Source organism: Spermophilus citellus (assembly GCF_964194105.1).
Source record: "Spermophilus citellus genome assembly, chromosome: X".
NCBI lineage: Eukaryota > Metazoa > Chordata > Mammalia > Rodentia > Sciuridae > Spermophilus > Spermophilus citellus.
Window position 1 is genome coordinate 141957908 of NC_138190.1, and position 18732 is coordinate 141976639.

Below are 18732 nucleotides of genomic sequence, written 5' to 3' on the forward strand. Positions count from 1 at the left end.
GCACTCAACACTTGATAATTACAATAGCTGTTATTATGAACTCACCTTATTCTCCAGCCAGTCCTAGATTGCATTCCAGATTTTGCTGGTTTTCAGTAACTCTAACTAATCAGATCCTCAATTTCATCACATATAAAATGGGGTAAGTATACCTCCTTAGTAAAAAGACTAATGAGAAAACATAAGCAAAATTTGTGTCTGAAATACAGAAGATACCATAAGTATGCAATTATGTCACTGCAGAGGAACCCTCTATGGGATAACACTATAGAAGAAGAGAATAAGTTGTCAACTTAGATTTCCTAAATGGTTTCCTATTGAATCTCTGCTCCCTGAGAATTCACAAGATGTTACAGTTACAGCTGTACCTCATCAAATGTGGTGTCTCTAGTCCCCAGTCCCAAGCTTTCATTTTGTTGATGGATGTTGGTATGCTAAGACATTTCATAAAACTGTTCACATTCTCAAAATGAAATAATTATAATTTGTATGGTATCATCTTTAACTTGAGTCAGATATTGATATAAATTTTATGACCTTGATAAGTTAGTAGCTATGTGACATTCAGGGAAGATATTTCTCTGGATCAGTTTTGACATCTGCAAGGAGAAATGGTGATATTGAAAACTTACTGAAGCTTATCAGTAATTAATTTTAATATGCATAAACTATGAAAAAGAACTCTTATTATTGTTGTTATTTCCATTTTACTTATGAGAAAACTGAAACAGGGAGAGGTTATGTGAATCGTCTAATATTAATTTGCAGGAAAAAAAACAATATTCAAATCCAGGTCTCTCAATTGCGAAAATGAAAATTCTACTGCACTCCATTGTCTCTTAATGCAACACCTATTATGTGGTAGGCAATCTATATTCATCATCCTTATAAGCTTGCAAGATTAAAGAAGATATTACTTACACAGCGCCTGACATGGGCCCTGACATGAACGAGACATACAGAAATTGTAGTGCATGTCATCACACTCCATCTTTTTTTCAGTATGATTTTCCAAAAAATAAAAAAAATAAAAAATTCATCTTTCTTTAAGAGAGAGAGAGAGAGAGAGAGAGAGAGAGAGGGGGGGGGGGGAATTTATTTATTTACTTTAGTTTTTTCGGCGGACACAACATCTTTGTTTGTATGTGGTGCTGAGGATCGAACCCGGGCCGCTCGCATGCAAGGCGAACGCACTACCGCTTGAGCCACATCCCCAGCCTCTAAAACATTCATCTTAACAGAATCTTTAAGTTTTGTACATTTCACATGGAAAGGAAACCAAAATGACTTATTTTAAAACTGGTCAAATAATGATATTCAGCATTTTTATTTTGCAAAAATGTTCATAAAATCATGAGGAAAGTCATTCTATATCATTAAGAGGATCCCTTGAATCCCCTGAAATTGCATTCAAAATGTGTGTGTTTGAACAGCAGCTTCTTTTTTCTGGAAGTATATATTTTCTAACTTTTCTAACATTTGCGTTGGACTCATGATCCCAAATGCTTCAAAACAACCATAAAATAAACCAAATTTTTCTCAAGGATTGGTGTTTCAAATGCCTCCTCTTCACCCATTGATGAGAAACAGATACTCACTCTAGGATTTGGAGATGGGCAAATGCATGATACATGAAATTGCACAGATGGGATCACCAGTAATTTATTAGTCATATAGTAACAGCTCAGTGGAGGACACTGCATACCATGCTGGGTCACACATGCTAGTCACTGTGGGAAGGATTTATATTATCAAGAGGGAAGAATGCTCCCTGGTTACTATGGGAGAATGTGATTGGTTTGTCTAGATAATTCTGTGAACTTCCAGGGAATTGCAACAAATTAATAAGAGATAGGCAGAAACTGATTGGTTTGGTTGATAAAGAAGATTGGCTGGAAAAACTCACCTACAGGAACACAGGGGGGAAGGAAACTGGTGGTTATTCTATATGAAGCCATCCTGACTATGTCCAAAGGTCACGGCAGCATAAAATTTTGGTCTTTGATTTTAAGTCTTATTCCAGTTATAGGTTGGCAAGATGTTTTAACAGCATTTAAATCATACATGATTTTTAAATGTGGAGCTCTTCTTTCAAAAGTTTACCCTGATGAAAATAATGAGATATTTGCACAGCACATGATTATTTTTCATAGGAAAAAAATCAAAACAAGGTAATGTCTATCCTTGGGGAAATAAATTCTTATGCATTCTAATAGTAGAATGATATACAGCTATGTACTTATAATGCAGAGGAATATATAATGACATGCGTTAGTCAGCTTTTTGTCACTGTGACCAAAACAACCGACAAGAACAACTTAGAGGAGGAAAAGTTTATTTTGGACTCATGGTTTCAGAGGTTCAGTCCATGGTCGGCCAACTCCATAATTCTGGACCTGAGGTGAGGCAGAACATCGTGGCAAAAGGGCATGTAGAGGAAGGCTGCTCAGCTCGTGGCAAGCAGGAAGTAGAGAGCATAAGGAGCCAGAATCAGGATCTATAACTCCCAAAGGCATGTCTCCAGTGACCTAGTTCCTCTAGCCATATCCTACCTGCCTACAGTTACCACCCAATACAGTGATCCTCTCAAATTACTGATCCATAAATTGTATTAATCCACTAATTATGTTACAACTCTCATAATCTAATCATTTCAGTTCTGAACATTCGTGCATTTCTGCATAAGCTTTTATAAAGGATATCTCATTTCCAAACCATAAAAATATGAAAAAATTCCCAGGTTTTAAACAGGTTTGGACAGTTTTTAAAGTAGGACATATAAATTATTTCCATGTATAGAAAAATGTTACCAGTAATTATTTCTCCATGTTGGGTTAATGATGATTTTTACCTTTTTCATTTTGCTTGTGTACATTTCCCAAAAACTTCTATAATAAATGTGTTACTTTTGTAATGATGAAAAAAAATTCACCCATTCTACAAATGCATGTTTGAATTAACACAAAAACAACCATCAATTTTATGGGGTAAACAAGTTGTGGGAGAGATAATATAATTTAAAAGGAATGTTAAACTGATCATTAACTTTTGAAATGGGCCTGAAATATATGCTTTGCTGAGCTTAATAAATGTATGATCTTAGCACTAGAGTTCATTTAAACATATTAAATTCTATTCTGTCCTTACTTGACACTAATTATATACTTAAATAATGCCCTGTCAGAGAGGCAGAATTCCTAGCTTTGAAAATGGAGGAATGGACCACAAGCCAAAGAAATGTGGGTGGCCTCTGGAAGCTGGAAAAGACAAGGAAATAGTATTTTAAATCCATTAGAAAATTTAAAGGCTAGAGTTTCCAAAAAAGAATGTAGCACTGTAGACACCTTAAATTTAGCCCAGTAAGACCCATTTCAGCTTTCTAACCTATGGAACTGTAATAAAAATTTGTGTTATATAAGACACTAAGCTCATTGTAATTTGTTACAGCACCAGTCAAAGAATTCTATCATTTTTCTGATATCTTCCTTCCTACAACCCCCTTTCTCTTCCCAAATGATTCATAATCTCTTAAAGGCTGGTAACTTGGGGAGAAAGATAGGGGAATGGCAGACATCACAGATTCCACTTTAATAGATTTCCTCTATGAAGATGCAAGGACTAAGAAAACATATTTTTAATCTTTTGCTTACTTAAATTAACTAGAAAAATATTGTGACAGATGGTGTCCCTCATGCTGCCTTAGCATCTTGGCATGTTCCATTTAATACTACTCTATGTTTCCAACTCAGAGCAGAAAATTCAGTTACTGTAAGGGCACTGTGGTGTTTTCAACAACTTCACTTTTGTACTCTTTAACTGAAGAGGTAAGAAGATATAGTGGCAAGTTACAGGTGAGAAGCAGATGCACTTAAAAGTAATGTACTTTGAACAAATATAATGGACTCTTCAAATCTAGGCCTTGAATCATTGCTTGGGGAAAGAATGAGGAGGAGAGGGCAGCATGGTGTATACTTTAGTTCCTATGCTTGCTCAGACATTTCTCTAGAGCCCATTCTACAAATTGTAGCAAATACATGAATTCTGCACTAGTTAATGTTCCTAAAACTGGTCAAATAACCAATTGCCCTCATTGCAGTCACATTTTCTAATGTCTTTCTTCTAATGTCAGTCTTGCTTTAGAAGCAAGATTGGAGACATGGTATGCATGTCTGTACCCTCTACAATTCACATGTTGAAATCCTAATCTCAAGTATTGGTATTAGGAGGTAGGGCTTTGGGAAGTAATCAGATAGTGTGGGTAGAATCCTCATAGGTAGAATCAGTATTCCTATAAAAGAAACTCCAGACATCTCCTTCGCTATTTCCACAATATCAAGACACAGTGAATTATGAACCAGGAAGCAGGATATCACCAGACTCCAAATCTTTTGGTACCTTGATTTTAGATTTTATAGCCTCTAAAACTGTGAGAAGTATATTTGTATTTTTCATAAGTATGATGATAAATTTTGTGTATCAACGTGATAAGGCTAAGAAATGCCTGATACCTAGTAAAACATGATTTTGGGGTATCTCAAAGGTATTTCTTGGAAAGATTACCATCTCAATCAGTACACTAAGAAGATCCACCCTGACCAATGTGGGTGGGCATTATCCAATCTGTTGAGGTCCCAAATAAAATAAAACTGTAGAGGAAGGGGAAATTCTCTGCCCATTTTCCTGATATGTAACTTTCATCTGCTCCTCCTTTTGGATGTCAGAGCTGCTGCTGCTCAGGCCTTTCAACTCTGATATATCAGTTTACCCCAGATGACAGTTCTCAGGCCTTTGGAATCATTGGAAATTACATAATAAGATACTCTGGTTCTGAAGCTTTTGAACTCAGACCAAATTACACCATTAGCTTTCTTGGGTCCCTGGCTTGCAGACAGAAGACAGTGAGACATCTCAGTCTCTATAATAATATGAACCAATTCCTGTATCTATCTATCTCTCTCTCTCTCTCTCTCTCTCTCTCTCTCTCTCTCCACACACACACACACACACACACACACACACACACACACACCCCATTGGTTCTATTTATTTGGAGAACCCTGACTAATAAAATAAGCCACTCAATCTCAGTCTATGGTATTTTGTTATAGCCGCTTGTATAAAGACAACAAGAGATATCAGTTCCTTGTCAAAATATTCAAAAGATATTTTAAAAATCCACATATAACAACTACAAAATGATTTTCATTTTGACCTGAATTGACAAGGTATTAACATGGTTCAGTCAAATTGCTCAATTTAAGAATGTTGGAGCTATCAGAGACTTTAGAAATCATTTGGCCAAATGCCTTTATCTCCCTAGATAAGGAGATTGAGAGGAGACTTTCCATAGGTTATGCAGAAAGGAAAGGGAAAAACTGGAACTTGAGCCTGGACCTACTACATTCCTATGTTTTTCTCCTTCCTTAGGAAAAACACAAGCACATTGTGAAAGTATTTTAATAAATATGAAATCTTCCCATAATCCCAACACCTACCACAAGTATAGTACTTTTATTTTCCATGTATAGGTGAATTTTACATAATCATGACTGAAATATGCAGAGAATTCAATATCAGTTATGAACATATTCAAAAATAAGTATTTTTCTTCAAATGTAAAAATTGAATTCAGTAAAAGTACTAAAAGTAAATATGAGTGAATTTTTATATAATGTCGGGATGAAAGGATTCTCAATATGACAGCAAGGCTACAATAATGAAGGAAAATGGCATTATATTTTACAATATAAAATAGAATTTATTTAAGGTTAAAATAAAAATAATGCATTTTCAACAGAAATGGAAAAGTAAAATTATGATTGAATGCCAGCTATATAAATCTTAACATCCAGTTTATTTTGTTGTAAATTTTGAGAAATCATACACATCAGGTATAGCACTAATCTCCAGGACATACAAAGAACTCAAAAAAACTTAATACTAAAAACAAACAACCCAATCAATAAGTGGGCTAAGGAACTGAACAGATACTCGTCAAAAAGGTAAACAATCTATCAACAAATATATAAAAAGGTCAACATCTCTAGTAACTAGAGAAATACAAATCAAAACGAATATTCCATCTTACTCTAGTCAAAATGGCAATTATCAAGAAAACAAGCAACAAATAAATGTTGGCAAGGATGTGGGGGAAAAGGCTCACTCATACATTGCTGGTGAGACTACAAATTGGTGCAACCACTCTGGAAAGCAGTATGGAGATTCCTTAGAAAACTTGAAATAGAACCACTATTTGACCCAGCTATCCCATGCCTCAGTCTATACCCAAAGGGCTTAAAATCAGCATACTATAGTAAAGCAGCCACATCAATGTTCATAGCAATTCAATTCACAATAGTTAAACTGTGGAACCAACCTAGATGCCCTTCAATAGATGAATGGATAAAGAAACTGTGATACACACACACACACACACACACACACACACACACACACTAGTATATTATTCAGCATTAAAAGAGAATAAAATTATGGCATTTGCAGGTAAATGAATGGAGTTGGAGAATATCATGCTAAGCCAAATAAACCAATCCCCAAAAACCAAAGGCCAAATGTTTTCTCTGATAGGTGAATGCTGATCCATGAGGGGGCGGGCAAGGGAAGGGAGGAATGGAGAAAATTTGGATTGGGTGAAGGGGAGTGAGGGGAGGGGATGGGAAAGATGGTGGAATGAGATGGACATCATTACCCTAGGTACATATATGATTGCACGAATGGTGTGACCCTACATCATGTATAGCCAGAGAAATGAAAAGTTGTGCTCCATTTGTGTACAATGAATTGAAATGCATTCTGCTGTCATGTATAACTGATTAGAACAAATTAAAAAAAGAAAGTCTTAATTTGTAAAGATGAATAGTTGTATAAGTTAACAATTTTGTTTGTTTTTTTATCTGCTGTTTTAAAAGCCTGCTTTGCCAATCTAGAATACTTTTTAAAATTGATCCAGAAACTAGAATAAAAACAAGAGTAGATAATTATTGTTTTGAAGTTAACTTATAAATAATATTTAACAAGAACTAAGACTCCATACTTGCAGAAAGTTTACTTTACTGAAAGTCAATGAATGGGTCCTCAGGCAATATAAATGTTCATTTTTTAATAGAAAAAAAATCATTTTTAAAAACCATACTCAATACTCTGACCAGACCCATGGGGAGTCTTGAGCCTCTTATCAGAGTAATCCTGAATCTTCTAGGCATAGGCCTGCCTTATTATTATCGCCATGCATAGTCATTGGTTGGAGAGATCCAAGGAAAGCATGGCCTTGGCATAAACTCAGTGATAGATTTCCAAGCACAGCAGAAGGAGGTTTCAGTTCTTCTATCAGCAGAAACTCAGAAGCACATTTTTGTGACGGACAAGGTGATAGCATTTAAGAATACAGAGAAAATGGGGCCAGATCACATAGGTTCATATAGCCCATTTTTATGACTTTGACTTTTATTTTTTGATGTGATTATACCATTGGAGAGTTTCAAGCAGAGGAACTATATGATTTGAATCAAATATTAATAGGAATATTATATGATGTTAAGAATGGATTGAGGACCTGAGGGGGAAAAGCTGGGAGATGAGTCAAAGACTATTTAATTAATTCAAGAGATGACAATTGTTTGGTGCCTAAAGACATTTTGTATTGCTGTAACAGAATACTAGAGACTTGGTACTATATCAAGAAAATAAATTTATTTCACTCATGATTCTTGAAGATGGAAAGTCCAAGATCAAGGGTTAACATCTATCAAGGGCCTTCTTACTGTATCATAACAAAGAGAAAGGCATCAAATGGTTGAGAGGAAGAGGATTGTTTGCTTTTATACTAAACTCACTCGAAAGATAATGAACCCATTTCTACAAAAATGACTTAATTCCCTTCTGATATAATCACTTATTAAAGTTCCTACCTCTCAACACTGTGACACTGGGGATTAAGTTCTCCCAACACATGAATTTTGGGGACACATGGCAACCACAACACTTGAATTACAACTTTAGCAAAAGAGGTGATAAGAAGTGGATGGACTCTAGACATAATTTTAAATAAATCCAACACAATTTTAATGGATTTGATATTAAGTATGAAAAAAATATTAAGGATAATTCAAAAATTTTAGCCTTAGCAAATGAAAAAGTCAAGTTTCCATTAACAGAGATGGGGATGACCACAGGAGGAGCAGGTATGAGGAGGAATTATCAGGCTTTCTGTTAGGAGAAGTTAAATTGAAAATGTTCAAATATTGTTAAATAAATTCCAAGTTGGATGTATGGATCAGAGGAGAGATCTGGGCTGGATAGAGAATTTGGAAATTATGATTTAATAATCATTTAATAATCCAGCCCCCAGGCCATATAAAACTAGATGGCATCACCAAGGAGATTTAGATAGATAGGAGAAGGCTAAGAACTAAACCTGGGGTACCCAGCATCAAGAAGTTAGGAAGATGAGGAGGGATTAGCAAGGTACTGAAAAGAAGCAACCACTGAAGCTAAAAAAAACTGTAGTGAGGCAGAAAAGAATACCAGGAAAGATTTTAAGTATGCCCAACCAAACAAACTCACGTACTGCTGGGCAATCAAATAATGAGCCTAAAATTTTGACCATAGATTTCACAACCCTGGTGATCATAAAAAGAGCAATTTCAATGGGGGATAGAAGCTTGAGTGAATAGAATTTAAAAGAAAATACTAGGAGAGGAATTGCAGAGAATGCATAAAATTTTCTGAGGAATTTTTCTTCAGACAGGAGTGATAAAATTTGCTGGTAGGGGCTGGGGATGTGGCTCAAGCAGTAGCGCGCTCGCTTGGCATGAGTGCGGCCCGGGTTCGATCCTCAGCACCACATACAAACAAGGATGTTGTGTCCGCCGAAAACTAAAATATAAATATTAAAAAAATTCTCTCTCTCTCTCTCTCTCTCTCTCCCCCTCCCTCCCTCCCTCCTCTCTCTCCCCCTCCCTCCCTCCCTCCTCTCTCTCTTAAAAAAAATTAAAAAAATAAAATAAAATAAAATTTGCTGGTAGCTGAAGGGAGATTTCTTCTCAAAAAAAATTGGGGAATCCTTTTCCATTTTCAATTAGGTAGCTTTATTTGAATGATGTTTACATCAAGGGTCAGAAACCTTTTTCTATAAAGAGCTAAAATATAAATATTTTCAGCTTTGTTGGCCATATAATCTCTGTCACAACTACTCAGCTCTGCCATTGCAGTAGAAAAGTAGTCACAGACAATACAGAAATGAATAAGCATGGCTGTGTGTCAGTAAAATGGTATTTACAAAAACAGGTGGTAATATGGATTTGGCCCATGAGTTGTGGTTTGTTGACACCTGCTTTATACAATCTAGCACCAGTAACTATAATATCCAGTCTGAAAATATGTATTAAGTGCCTATAACAGGGCAGGTGACTATCTAATTGTTGTTAATTTATTATCAATGAGAAAGGCAGATGCTGTTCTTTCAAGAGCTCCCATCCTAGATTTAATTGCATGATACATCCTTCTCTCCCTAAGCCTGGTACTTATTCCTACCACATCCAGCCCCCAGGCCACATCCCACATTAGGCACATGGGCCCATGCTAGGGCAGCTTTTACCTTTGCCAAGTGTAAGTGAAAAAAGCTTCTATTCCTACCCAGGTTTTCTTTTTCCTAAAAGTTGTTATTCTGTACTTTCACAAGGCAGCAACTTTTAAATGATAATTTTCTTAAAAATGCAAAGCATGTTGCAGAATTATGAAAATGTGGCATTTTCTACCTCTTCTAGCCCCAGAGATTCTCATATTATATGAACACAGGCATCTGTCACTATATAGATGTGACAGCCCAGTTCATCGTCTTTTCTGGCTGACCTAACAGAGCATCTCATTTATCTCCTGTGGCAGCAGGTCCAGCTGTGTCTATGAAAACCACATTCATTGTGTGCTTCTGGAGCAGCCTTCCTGTACTAACATGATCTCTGGGAGGTCACTCCACGTAGATATGGAGGAGAAAGGTAAGGCTATCTCCAATGTCCATTTAAACAGATATTACAGGTTTCAGTGTTGGTTATCACTGACCACTTCCCATGAGAATGGTCTCACCTCCCTTCCCCCATCTTTCATAATTTCCAAAGGTTCCCAGTTATATCTCCTGATATCAAAAGAGTATGTGGTAAATTAGCCAACACATGGTTTTCTGTGAACTTTATATGTGGTAAGCAGAATTTTGGCCTCCATGATATTCACCCACTGATGTCACATTTGTGTATATGTTATATTTTATGGAAAAAGGGATCTTTCAGATGAACTCAAGATAGGGAGATTACACTGGATTATCTGAGTGGGCCCAATGTAATATCATAAGCCCTTAAAGCAAAATAAGAAGCAGAACACTGTAGCAGAAGAATTCATTTAGATACTCAAAGCCTTAGAAGGACTCAATCACCTATTGCTTTCTGGAAGATGTGGGGAGTCACATGGAAACCATAATACAGAACTGAATTCTGCCAACAACATGAATGAGAGAGGAGGCTATCTCCACCCAAAAGCCTCAAGAGGGACAAAATGTCTCAGACCAACCACAACCTTGATTTTGCCTGTAATACCCTGAGCAGGATGCTTACTTGAGACTACTTAAACTTCTTAAACCAATAATAGTGATAACAAAAATTGATGATTTTTTAAGCTACTAAATACATTGCAATTGATTCTGACAATAGAAAATCAATAAATTCTTCATACCATTACTGAACTCAACCCCTTAGAATCATCTTTTACTCTTTTTTTCCAACCTCACACAATAAATTCACCATCAAGGACTTTTAATGCTCCCTAGGGGATTTGCCTCATATCCAGCCTTTCTTACATCCATTCCTACTGGTCTGGCTTAAATATTGTTTTAATTTAGATTATTGGAACAGACTTTTTATATGACCAGTAACTGGCAATACTTGTCAAACGTTTCCACATCCATCAATTATCTTAAATGTTGTCTTTGCACATTTCTGAATTTTTATATCCTTACATAAAGAATGGTTCACTTATAATTAAGAATAAGATCATCCAACTACTCTTCCAGGAAAACAAAAGAAAACTTGTTCATTTATTTACTCATTAAATATTTCTCAAATGTCTATAAGGTACTAGACCCTAGAAACACAATGAGAGAGTTGTAGAGTCTGGCTAGTTATCCATTAAATCCATCTGCTCTTCTGGACACATGGACTCCATTTCCTACTCTCCTTGTAATTAAGTATGGCCTTATGACTGAATTCTCATTAATAGAATATGAGCAGAAATGCTATATGTCATTTCCAGGCCAGATCCTAAACAACTTTCCACAAGTTATTTTTCTTCCTTTTCTCCCTTCTGCCAACAGAAAAGCACAACATTAGAATGTCGTGTTAAAGATTATGGAATTGGGGCTGGAATGTGGCTCAAGTGGTAGCACGCTCGCCTGGCATGTGTGCGGCCCGGGTTCGATCCTCAGCACCACATACAAACAAAGATGTTGTGTCTGCCGAAAACTAAAAAATAAATATTAAAATTCTTAAAAAAAATAAAAATAAAGATTATGGAACATCAAGAAGACAGAAATTGGGATGCCCAAATGAACACTTGGAAAAATGACACCTCTCAATCAGAACTATGACTTTGGAAAGTAAGCAAATAATAAATTCCTACCATATTTAATTTGGATCAGTGTACATTGTGGAACTTGTTGGTCATAGCAACTAGTTTTATGGTGTCAGCACTCAAGGAACATAAAATTCTAATTTTAAATCAGTTTATGTGTTCCTTCACAATCTTACTCCAGGCTACTTTTCAGCTTTATCTCTTACCATTATTATGTACTCTCTATTCCTATCTCAATTGATATAACTGGCCCTTTTTAAACTTTATGTGTATTTGTACATATTGTTCTTCCACCTAAAAATGTAACCTCTTCCTTATATATTCCTAACTTCTACTCCATTATTCAAAATATGATTCAAACATTATCTCTTAAATTGTCACCTTTCTTTAGCACCCCAGGCTAGGTTATTTGGAATTTATATATATATTTCAAAAGCTTATATGTATTGCCTTGTTGTTTATGGTATGTAGCAGATATAGTGATCTCAGAACAGTGATTCCTTCCTCACTGAATATTCAGTGCCTGGTACATATTAGATAATCAATAAATATCAATGGATTGAATTTGCTATAAATCCTCATGAATGGATGTACCATCATGCTATTAATCACCATGCTTAACTTCATATAAACAACTTATATTCAATGTTATGTAAAATGTATAATGACCTTTATAGTACCCTGACTCCATAACCTTCCAACTCCGCAACCTGAACACAATCACCACATGTCAATTCACCCAGGCCTTTGACTCTGGGGCAAATCCTAATACCAGACATACATATGCTAGGGTGCTTGCTCATTCTCCTGTGAGTTTCACAGTCACATTAATGCCCCAACATTTCTCTAAGTAGTCTACCTCATAACCATAAATTTGTATGACTTGGCATCCTGATGTTTACCTTGAATCTCAGTAGATATTTATAAGACAACTGGATTATAAGGCAAAATACTAAGTTTCTGATATTTTCCATATCCAACAAAAAAAATATATATATACATATATATACATACACACACACATATATATACGCACACACACATATATACACACATATATATATATATGTGATTATATTTCAGCCCTGTCAAACAATCATAGTGGTTCATTTGTATTTTTCCATGTAGAATTGTCTTTCAAGTTTAAGGTCTGTTATGTAGATGTTTGCCAAGTACATGCAGGTAAATAGATAAGACAAGCATATTATGAGACAATATGTAATTGGTAAGAATTAGATTGAATAATTCTACTGTTTGACTATTCATTGAAATTGAATTGCATGTCCCATACACTGAATATACATGGTTAGTGATCCATAACATCCTTCAAGGAAGACCACTGTTAGATAGTATTAATGTTCCTTATAGTGTAGTATTTTTCTATGATAATCATATATTAGTAATATTTATGATATTCTCCATTAGCAGATTTTTTAAAGTAATACAATTATTCTCTGTTGTATTTTTTTATGAGAAAAGGAATTCTTTTCTTTTTCTTTTTTTTTTTTTTTTTTTTTTTTTTTTTTTTTTTTTTTTGTACCAGGGATTGAACCCAGTGGCGCTTAACCACTGCACTGAGTCACATCCCCAGCCAATTTTTATATTTTATTTAGAGACAAAGTTTTACTACATTCCTGAGGCTACCTTTGAACTCATGTTTTTCCTACCTCAGCCTCCAGAGCTGCTGGGAATACAGGTGTGTGCCACTGTGTCTGGCAATTCTCAGCTCTTAATGCTCCATAAATATTTGATATGTTAAAAATGACAAGTGAATAAAGAAGAACAAATGTTAGAAATCACCCAGAGTCTCTTGGCTTCCAAAAATAGACTCTTGGTTTCTTAGTGATCTCTAAGAAATATAAAGCATTATCATTGATTATCAAGTATTTGATTTCTTATCTTCAAATGACACTTAATATTTAGATATATACACTTAATTTGCAAGATGTATAGATACAGGAATAAGTAGTTCTCAACTGACCACTGCTTGTTTTGTTCATTCATTGGAAGGTTTGAGGTGTTAATGCTAGCCTAGGAACCTTCATAAAGTTGTGGAATATTAACCCTGGAGGCTCAAAAAAATTGTTCATGAAATAAATAAATACTATAAATAAATACAGGAAAAATACTTTGTGTCAGGCCTGACTTGTGCCCTGGAGTTGCCCACAGCCTAAAGGAGGTGTAGACTAGGAGAAATTCAATAATAGAGACATAAACAGAGACCAGAGAAATGAAGGGAAGTGAAGAAAAGGGAGATCAGGGAAATCTTCATAAAATACAGGAGAGAAAAAAATAAACCATACAGAGCCTTAAACACTAAGAATAGAGCAAAGAGTATAAAAGACATATTTGCAAGCCCAAAAGATAAAATAGAAAATATGGATTTTAAAGTCTCTATGTAGGTCACTATTTTAATATATAGTTGCTATGATCATCACTAAACACCACTGAATCATATATGTAATAGCTAGTAAGCACCTTATAGATTACCTAAAATCACAACCCTCTCCTCTTTTCATGTTTGCAAGCACTCCCAAAACTTCTCACTTAGCTATTTTTCCTCTTAGCATTTGTATCAAACTATAAATGTCTTCTTATTATTATGATAACTGTTTGTTGTTTGCCCTCACATGCCCAATTAGAATGGAAACCACAAGAGGGCAGGTATCTTTGCCTGTTCTGTTTACTAACATATGCCAATTACCTACAATAGTGGCTGAGACATAGTTGCTACTCAGAATATATATATATGTATACACACACACATATATTATATTTTAGTTGTAGTTGGACACATACCTTTTTTTATTTATTTTTATGTGGTGCTGAGGATCGAACCCAGGGCCTCGTACATGCTAGGCCAGTGCTCTACTGCTGAGCCATAACCCCAGCCCCCTGAATATATTTTTGAATGAATAAAAACCAACTAAAAGTCCCTGTTTTTATAGTTAAGAAAGCTAAGGTTCTAAGAAGTTCATTGTTTTTTCGAAAGTCACACAGCTTCTTGTCAGCACTCTGGCTAGAATCCAAGTTTAATCCACTTTGATACCATCATTCTAAGTAAAGGAATGAAAAAAATATACCTCTCTCCCTTTCTCCCCACACCCCACACTTTTCATTTGAAAAGTAATAGGACTCAAAAGGTTCTTCCTTCCTAGAGAGCCCCTACACATCATTAATGACTAGGTTAGGCAACTCTGCCTCAAACAAGAAATAGTCATTCATATGGTTTAAAATGAAAAGCTTTCTAAGCATAGTAGTTATGGTTTGAATGGGTCCCCTAAACTTCATGTATTGGAAACTTAATGACAATGCAACAGTGTAGAGAGATGGGACCTTTAAAAGAGGATAAGGTCATGAAGGATCTACATTCATGAATGGATTGATGTTAATATCATGGAAATGTAGTCAGGAATCAGTTGGGTGTGGTGGCCTCAGTCCCATGTGTGTGATTCTAATTCTTCAAAGACATTCACAAGAAAAGTGTTAAAGGATGGTGGACCTAATATCACATCTAGGAATTTTGAGAGAAGTGCTGTAAAACCTGGGGAAAGAGTGTGAAACAGTTCAAGAATAAGAAACAAGGAGACAAAGGAATGAGGAACAAATTCTACAGGCAAGTAAACTCAACAAGAAAATTCTAGCCCGATAGTGAAAATGATGAATCTGCAACCAAGAAACCAAAATAGGATGACTTCAAAAAGAAGAAGAAAGAACTGAAGCAGAGCGAGCAATTCAGTGACAAAACCAACACCACATCATTGTTTGAGCAAAGAAGATTCGGGAGATCTTATATAGAAAAGATTATGACAAAGGAAAAAAAAAGAGTGAAGTTGATGATTAACTTGCATAAGTTGATTCAAGGGAAAATTAAAACTACTGCATAAATGTGCATGATTCAACTTGTATGATCCAATGTTCCTTTCAGTATAATAGAAAGCAAGTCTTTGAAGAATTGTGAGATGATTTGGTTGAATTAAGTAAAGCCAAATATTCCAGAAATATTGTTAAGAAATTTCACATATATGTGGGTAAACCACAGATTGCACAGTAATCAGATGTTTTAAAATCCACATGAGGGGGCTGGGGATGTGGCTCAAGCGGTAGCACGCTCGCCTGGCATGCGTGCGGCCCGGGTTCGATCCTCAGCACCACATACCAACAAAGATGTTGTGTCCGCCGAGAACTAAAAAAATAAATAAATAAATATTTTTAAAAAATTAAAAAAAAATAAAATCCACATGAGGAAAATGCTGTGGCATGCAGAAGCCTCTGCCATCCTGGAATACACATACAATGACAAAGCCATTTCGAAGCAGAGGAACATGATGATGAAGGAGCTCTACAGGAATACATTGCAGCTTTACAAGACAGCAGATCTCCCAACTCTGGACAAAATATTAGATGTATAGTCAGAAAAAGTAGAGTTCATTATGGATGAAGTTAAACAGATTCTAACTCCAATGGCTCAAAAGGACGCTGTGATTAAGGACTTATTGTTCCATAAAGTATTCTTGGACATTTTTTTTAATTTATACACCCCCAAAACTCAGATCAGAACTGATTGAAGTCATCTGTGAAGTGTGGCATACAAGGCACACATGACGGCATAAGAGTGGTCATACACATCCAAGGACAGGAAAATAATGAAGACTTATGTAGAAAAGGTGGCTGATAGCCAATACTTTCATTAGGTTTTACTGGCAGCATTTGATTGATCTGCTTCACAAACTTAATATCATCAATACAATCATCTCAGAAACATCAATTCCTTCCTGAACATAGAAAATGTTCAGATTTGGAGGAAGGTCCTGTTGCATTTACTGAGTCCCAGAGATCCTGCATATACATTATGAGAAATCATTGAAGTTCTACAAAAAGGAGTCAGAAATGCTCACAGTAAGAAAGACACAGAGATCCACTATCATCAGCACTTAGAATCCACTTCTCCAGCTTTGCTAAGCTACCTGCAAGAACATGCTGAAGACGTGGTGCTAGATAAGTCTGCCTATATGTCAGTGTCCAACTTTCTGGGATCTGCTACTGGAGACATTCAACCTGCCATGGACGCCATCACCAGTTTCTCAGCAGCAGAACTACACCTTGGTGGCCACAATGGAGAGCTTTATGTTGCAGGACATTTACTCCTGAAGTGGTTAATAGAGCAATATAAAAAAGATGAAAGAAAATGGAATGATGTTTTACAAAATACTAGTAGAACACTTTGGTATAAAGAACCTGAGGTCCTGGTGTAGTGTAAACTGAGGTGCCATTATTGTTTCCAGCTTTCTGCACATTTCTGACCAAGGACTTGTAAACAAAGTCATATTTGGGATGAAAAGTCTGAATCACACATTGGAAGAAAAGCAAAAACATCAGCAAAGGAATAGAAACTCTACTTGAAAAACTGACTGCATAAGTGGAAACAGTGGAGAGAATGATAAAATCATTTTTTCCCATTCTCTGTTCTCTTCCCAGCCCAGAAAAGAGGGGCAAGGGTCCACAATTGGTAATTTGAGAGCTCTGTACATGTGTTTCTTGTTTGTACAAGGATCTGTTTATATAAAATTGTTTCTAAAAAATACCAGGGGCAGGGGGGGCTGGGGTTGTGATTCATCAGTAGAGTGCTCATCTAGCATGTGCAAAGCACTGGGTTCATCCTCAGCACCACATAAAAATAAATAAATAAGGGTATTGTGTCCAACTACAACTAAAAACTATTTTTAAAAATATCATGGGAATGGGTTCATTATCTCAAGAATGAATTTATTATAAAATTAGTTTGACTGGGGCTGGGGTTGTGGCTCAGTGGTAGAGCGCTTGCCTTGCATGTGCGAGACCCTGGGTTTGATCCTCACTACCACATAAAAATAAATAAGTGAAATAAAGGTATTGTGTCCAACTATAACTAAAAAATAAATATTTAAACAAATTAGTTTGACTACCTCATGCCCTCACTCTTTTGCTCATGTGATACAACCTATCATTTTAAGACCCCAAAATTAAGTCCTTATCAGATGCAGTTCCTCATTCCTGAATTTCCCAGCCTCTAGGACTGTGAGCTAAATAAACTTCTATCATCTAGCCTCTCTTATTCTGTTACAGGTTTGCAAAAGAGACTAAGAAATCAGTCAATACCATTTTCAGAAAAAAGAAATGTAGGCTTAGAAGCAGTTCAAGTAGTGTGTAATAAAATCTGCCTTCTCCAGCTCCAGTTAGCTATTGCATCATAGGTCAGGTGGCAAAGCAACGTGTTATCCAGGCAACTTGAAAAATACATTTCCCTGATTTGGTGCACTGAACTCAGATCCCCCAAAGAATCTGGGGCTTTCTTTCAAGGTTTAGAACAAGAATTTGTTTGACATTTTTGCTAATGATTTGTAGAAAAACACTCTATAAATCAGAGCTAGAAACATCTCCTAATCCAATTGTCACAGGGATAATGTCACAAATTCTCTTCGTTAAACCAATTTCCTGACTCTTCCTGGTATAATTAGCTCTGGGTCTTCTATCGAGAGTTAGCTTTCTAATTGTGGCAATTCTAAGTACATCAAAATGCATTCACACCTGGGGTTTACTGCTTTACCTGAGTTGCTTTTGCATCTGTTACACAGAAATAAAGCCACTTATTTCCTGTACATATTAGGTAAAAAGGAAGTGATATTTTTAGAACAGAATAGTAGAGATAATTCATTTAAGCTTTCTCCTTTACATGTGAGTTAGCAATATAATCTCTGGCCCCCAAAAGGGATCACATCTTCCCAAATACTGCTGTGTGTGCTGATGGAGGATTGGTTTGGATAATTGGGGCAAAACAAAGGGAAAACAACAGAAACACTAAGACATCAGAAATTAGGGCAAACACAGCCCATTCCTTTCTGATGACCTCAACCCAAAAGCTGATTTCAGAATGCATATGACCTCAATCCATGTTTTTTAGTGGTGCTAAGTGACGGAAAACATCCACACCAGAGGCAAGTGGTCACACACCAACACTATGACGTTTAGAGTCAGTAAAGGCACAATCAACCCTATCCCAGTATGCAGACACAGTTTTAGGGGATTAAAAAATTATTCCAGCCCTCCCTCCTTTGAGAA

At 36.0% G+C, this 18732-nt stretch overlaps 1 pseudogene across 1 annotated transcript; it reads left to right on the forward strand.

The window, feature by feature from the left end:
• The first annotated feature begins 12795 nt into the window (after positions 1-12795).
• On the forward strand, positions 12796-17053 carry LOC308639560 (pumilio homolog 3-like; annotated as a pseudogene). Its single transcript has 3 exons — positions 12796-12816; positions 15043-15684; positions 15851-17053. The product of its transcript is annotated as a pumilio homolog 3-like (transcript).
• Positions 17054-18732: the final 1679 nt, after the last annotated feature.